Source organism: Cavia porcellus, unplaced genomic scaffold (genome assembly GCF_034190915.1).
Source record: "Cavia porcellus strain 051 isolate PalLab524CR breed Dunkin Hartley unplaced genomic scaffold, mCavPor4.1 scaffold_3, whole genome shotgun sequence".
Taxonomy (NCBI): domain Eukaryota; kingdom Metazoa; phylum Chordata; class Mammalia; order Rodentia; family Caviidae; genus Cavia; species Cavia porcellus.
In genome coordinates, this window is record NW_026947486.1 from 116,600,020 (window position 1) to 116,606,280 (window position 6,261).

Here is a 6,261-nt window from a genome sequence, read left to right on the forward strand (position 1 = left end):
ATACTGATGCTATTGAAAATGAAATTCTTAAAATCTTTGGTTCACATGTTTATAGTTAATTAAAAGGAAATATCATTTTATGCTTATGTATCAACTGTTTTTATCAAGAGCTCTTGCTAAACTTATCTGTGAGTTTACTGAATTGTCCTTAAATGTTTTCACATAGTTAACTATCATTGTTGTAGCAAAACTGAGTCTGGTAAAGACCCACGACATTCCAAAAAGTCAGGGGGCAGTGAACGGCTTTATTTTACATTGGTGTTCCTGGCTGGAATGACTTCTCACAGCCAGACAGTGAGCATCTGTGAGCCATCATTTCTATATGAGGCATAAGCAGAGGTAACAAAGACAGGACAGGGCAGCCTGGCAGTTCTTCTGATTAGACAGCAGAGTGAGATCATCGTCACAGGGCTAGGTAATGACCATTAGTTACAAGACTAGATTCATGACCACAAAGTTTGGTACAATCAAGTGTCCTGAATGTTTGGTTATGCTCTCATGTTTACAGGGGTCAAGAAAGCAATTACAGAACCATGAAACAGTTACAGAGCTAGCCAGCATCAAAGAGAACAAAGTTTTAAGAACAATTTGTCCTATGCAGTTTTCGCTTTCTTTTCTCCCTGTTGTCATTATTCAAGGGAAAAAAGCTTTTTCATTGTTGCTTCTAACGCTGCATGAGAAGGAGTAAGTTCTGAGAGCCATTTGAAAACCTATGCTTTCGGTCTGTTCTGAAACAAAGCGAGTACTGCAATTAATCAGACAGGGCCCTATCAGGAGAATTAACAGAAGGGCTATGTGAGGCCCCAAAAAGGGCCCTAGTCATAGTCTCAAGTCACACATACTTTGGAATAATCCCTGCTTCTAATTTCATTCTCTGGCCCAGTTATCTCTTACAATTGCTGCAGAACTTCTCAAACTATTCTAGAGTTGGTTAGCATATAAGCAGCAGTTGTCTCCTAGGGCATTACAAACTCCTCCTTGTGGAAAGACTAAATCTAAGCCTCTCTGAGCTTGGAAGGCAAATGCAGCAAGAGAGTCTATTTCATCCTGAAACAATGATTGACATTGTATCAGGCAAACATTGGAGTTCCCAGTCAGTGGCCTCAGCTGACTGATTAGTCCCACTTTTCCAGTGAAGAGAGCAGAAGTTCCCAGCTCAACCTAATCAGCTAGGCTCATCCAAACCAGGATCAGTATTACCTGATGGCCCTCTTAAACCCGTGAGAGGCCATCGGGGCCAAGACACAACCCTTCCTCTCCCTTCTTCCATGAGAAGTCCCTGTTGAAAACAGTGGCAAAACTTCTGGGAGAACATGGCAGACAGATAACAGCAACTACCGGAGGCTCTCTGAAAGACTCGGCTCAGAAGCCAGGAATGGTGCAGACTAAGGAGACATAAGCAGGTGGAGATATGCTCTGCTGACTCAGGAACAAACTGGGCTGAGAGAAACTAACTTGGAATGCAGTCCTGGAGCTAAAACAGGAACAGAAAAGCCTCAGTGTGGAGGCTGGACCCCGCGCCATTGGAAGCCGTGATTTCGGTTTCCCGCCGCGTGGCGGCTGGCTGCCTCTACAGCAGCTCAGCAAGGAGAGAGACACGCGGAAGCTCTGAGAACGGCAATCTGCGAACAGAGTCGAAAACAGGACGGGCAGGGAGGCATGCACTGACTTGTGGTGAGGTGAGTGAGAGAAACTGACACTCTACCACAGTTTGACTCCAGCAGAGGACTTTCTGGGCCTGAGCAGTCCTGCGGGAGCAGGGCGCGGTGGCGACTCCAGCCACACATCCCCCTCTCGGGCGGGATTGGTGAAAAGTGCCTGGCCTGCGTGACGCTGCCGGCAGACCTGGTAGGCTGGCCCAACCCAGATCCCAGAGCCTGACGGTGGCCAGGAGGGGAGACGCGTAGGCTGCCTGGTCCGTAACTCCCTGGTGCGCAGCGGTGAGCGGGAACACCTAACTGGCGCAATTCGATCAGGCTGTGGCTGACGGGGAGAGAAGCTGGGCCTCTTATATAAGCTTGCATATATAAGGAACAGAGAATATGGGAAGAGGCAGCAACAAGAAAGGCTCCTCGGCCCCCAATTCTGAGAAACAGGCAATAGCGGATACCACACCAATAGACATAAAGCGCCATATAGAGAGCCTCATAGACCAATTCAGGAATGAAGTTATCAATGACCTGAAGCTAGAAGTATGCAGAATAGTTAGAGAAATGCTAAGCACCACCCAAGAAAAAACAGATGGTGGAATGGAAGAACAGAAAAAGAGGGGAGAATTGTTTGATGGAGAAAACAGAGAAAGCATAGAATATGTGAAGCAGGTTCAAAGGGACTACCAAGATACTAAGAAGTCTATCGAAGACTGGCATAACAGCTTGAAAGAAACTAAGGACAGACTATCTGAACTGGAGGGCAGACTTGTAATATGGGAGAATGAAATGAAAAACTTCTTAAAAATAACAAAGAAACAAACAGCAATAATACAAAGACAAGAAGATGATAAGAGGATCCATAACTTAAGGATTAAGAACATAAAAGAAGAAGTAGGGACACAAACAAGTGAACTACAAAAGCTACTCACAGAAATAATCCAGGAGAATTTTCCTAATTTAGCAAAAGGTAAAGATACTCAGATGTATGAGGCATACAGGACCCCAGCTACCTACAACCCAAACAGAGCAACACTCAGGCATATAATAATACAAATTCCAGAAATTCAATACAAGAACAGAATATTAAAAGCTGTCAGAGACAAGAAACAGACCACTTACAAGGGAACACTCATCAGAATTACAGCAGATTTCTCTGCATAAACCATCAAATCACGAAGAGCGTGGGGGGAAATAATTCAAGCTTTGAAAGATAATAATCTCCAGCCAAGATTGAGATATCCTGCACAACTGTCCCTGGAAATTGATGGAAAAACAAGGTGCTTCCAGGATAAAGAGGAACTGGGGGAATTTGCAATCACCAATTCAACTCTACAGAGAGTATTGCAGGATATTCTAAAAAAAGAAAAATACAAAGAATCCAGAAATCGTGGCAGGGAGGCCACAATGAATGGAGCAGAGAACAAAATAAAGAAGACAAACTGACAGCTACTGACAGAAAAAGAGCTCAACAGAAATGAGGCAGAGAAGATTGGATGATAGGAACAGCTATTTTGGAGAAAATGACATCTTAATAGGTAATACCGATTTAGTATCATCTTGTTTTGAAGTCTCATCTAGCTTTTGTCCTTCTGTCTCCAATGGTCTAAATAGGTTGTATCTTATTGGATTTTATTATGTACGATAGTATAAGCAAAAACCTTTTAAAGACAAGGAGATTATACAGAAACCATTGTTCATTTTCTGTTAGTCGATTCTAAATACTCTGTAATGCTGTCATTCTCTTAAATGGTTTTACATTGTTTTGATATACTTAATGCTACAGTATATGAAGTTGTACTCAAGGATTTCAAGGAAAGAGACAATATGGTAACTACTTTTAGGTTAGGATTATCTGGTGGTGAAACACTATTCTGCTTAAATGGTTATGTTTTGATCTGCACTGTTTCGTTGTTATGCCCTCTTTTATCTCAATCTCCACTCCATTATTTACTTTTTTATCTTTATCCTTTTAATTAAAGGAAAAAATAGCAGGATATATTATAGTAACCCACTTTGACTTTCCATTACCTCGATTTAAAGCCCTGTATTACTCTCACCATCTGGTTTTTAACTGATGTTCCTCTATTCTGTTTTGCTGGATACTATCAGGTTCAAAAGTTTAGGCATCAGCTGTGAAGATAATGAGATTCATTATAACACCCATTCTCGTTGACTTTTATCTACTTTTGAAGACCTACAATGTCTCCAATGTTTTGGTTTTGTCGGTTTTATTCTTTACTGTGTTGTTCAATTGTATTATAACTAATGATATAGGCAATTCTATTAGAGATAGTGGGAGGCATTAAGGTAACCATTGTTGATCACCTTGTGTTATGTTTTTACATTATCTATTATGTCTACCCTTTTGACTTGACCGATTCTGTTCTGTTATGTCACATTTGGTTTTACTCTCTTCCAAAAAAGTAATAAGAACTGTGGGAGCAATGAAACCCAAAATGTGTAACAGTCATGGTACAAAAGAGAGGAAAAGAAAGTGCTCTAAACTATATAACTGCGTGTATATTTAAGTGTATAAGATAGAAAATGATATCACAGAGTTTTATTGGATCATTGAACAGAACTGTTTGCAGTATCATTGACGGAATGTCTACTTTACAAGCTTTAATTTTGTGACTTGAACAATTATTTCTAAGATGACAATATGTAATCCATTAACTAGTGATTTCCTACTGTTCATTTTTTTTCTGTAAATCTGTATAACTTGTACCCTTTCTCTGCTTTTTTTTGCTTTTCTCCTTAAATAAAAAAAATGAAAAAAAAAAAGAAAACAGTGGCAAAAGCACACCTCAAGTCAGTGTAAATGTTAACTTTCTTTCCTTCTGCCCAGTTAAAAGCTAGTGTCAAGGCCAGTAATTCAGCTCACTGAGCAGATCAGTTTTGTGGAAGAGGTCTGGCTAGGGGCGCGTCCTCTGTGGTAGCAACAGCAGCCTGATGTCCCCATCCTTGACTAAGCTACTTCCATCAGGTAAACAGAGTACATTCAGCATCAGACAAGGGCTCCTTCTGTATCTGACTAGGTAGCAAAAAGCTCATCAGTCAAAATTAGACAGTCATAGTTGAAAATACCAAGCTCAGTGGACAAGAAGGTAGCTGGGTTCAGAGGTTTAGTCAACTGAAAAGTGAGTTGGGGACTTCCCCTAAGCAGTCCTTGATACTGAGTAACATGGCTATTTGAAAGTCAATAGTGTCTCTGACTATTTAATGACTCCAGAACAGCATGTGGGACTTGAACTCTCAGATTATGTCTCAGGGTCAACTTGTCAGTTTGTTTAATCAGAAGGATGGCTGCCACCAGTGCAGGGAGGCCAGCTCTTAGCCACAGAGTCTAGGATATTTGACAAACATATGATGGGCCTCTCCCAAGGTCCAGCTTTTGGGTCAGGACCCTTGATGCTACGTATCTTCATTTATCAACAAACAGGTTAAAAGGCTGAGTCACATCAGGAATGCCTAGTGCTGGGGCGGCTGACAGCACTTGTTTTATGGTCTTGAAGGATTCAGTTTGTTCTAAAGCCCAATTTAAGAGTTCTCTTTCATTGTCTTCTCCTGTCAATGTCATATAGAGGCTTAGCCTTCTCAGCGAACCCAAATATCCAAATTTGACAGAAACCTACAGTGCCCAGGAATCCTCTAAGCTCTACTTCTTTTTTTTCTGGGTCCAGACACCCGAGTCCATTTTCTAAGTCAAACCCCAAGTAACCCACTTTCTGTCTACATATTTGAGCTTCTTTCCAGGAGACTTTATAGCCTGTGACCAGTAGGTGGTGGAGCAAATATGGGCTGGCTGACAGGTGTGACCCATACACAGAAGACAGTATCTTTTAAATCCAGACAGGTAAATCAGGCAACACCAGAGGAAGCGACCCAGGGGAGTACAAGGGTTGAGAACGGTCAATACAGAGCTGTGGTGGCTGCACAAAGGTCCTGCACTGGCTGGTAGTCCCCATTAGGCTTTCTCACCGGGAGGAGGAGAGGAGTGTTCCAAGGTGACTGACAGTCTATCAGGATTCCAAACTGTTTCACATGAGAGATAAGGAACTGGATACCAAGCTGAGCCTCTTGTGATGGGGGTTACTGCTTAGCAGCAGTGGAGGTTTCACTGGAACAAAGCTCACTCACCAAAGGGTCATGATTGATCATAAGCCCTGGGGGTGAGTCTTCTGCCCATAATTCCAGAAACAAGTATCTCAAAACTTCAGGGTTTTCAGGCATTTCAGGCTGATGTAGGTGACATTCTTTATCTTGGGGTACAGTCAGAGTCATCGTCAAGTCTGGGACAGTGGGCTCAAATGTGAAGGAGGCTGGCTTATTTGGAGTAAAAGAAATAGTTGCTTCCAGATTGGACAGGATGTCATGGCCCAGGAAAAGGACAGGGAACTCGGGCATGTACAAGAATTCGTGTTTGATAAAGTAGCGAACAATCTCGCAGAATTTCTTTTAAGCAGGGGCTCTGGTGGTACTGATAATTTGGATTTGCCGGGAGATTAAGGGAGCAGCAGGCTGAGGCACAACTGAATGTTCTGCCCCACTGCCCACCCTAGAACGCATAGGTTTTCTTCCAATTCTGGCAACGACTGTGGGCTCTGGG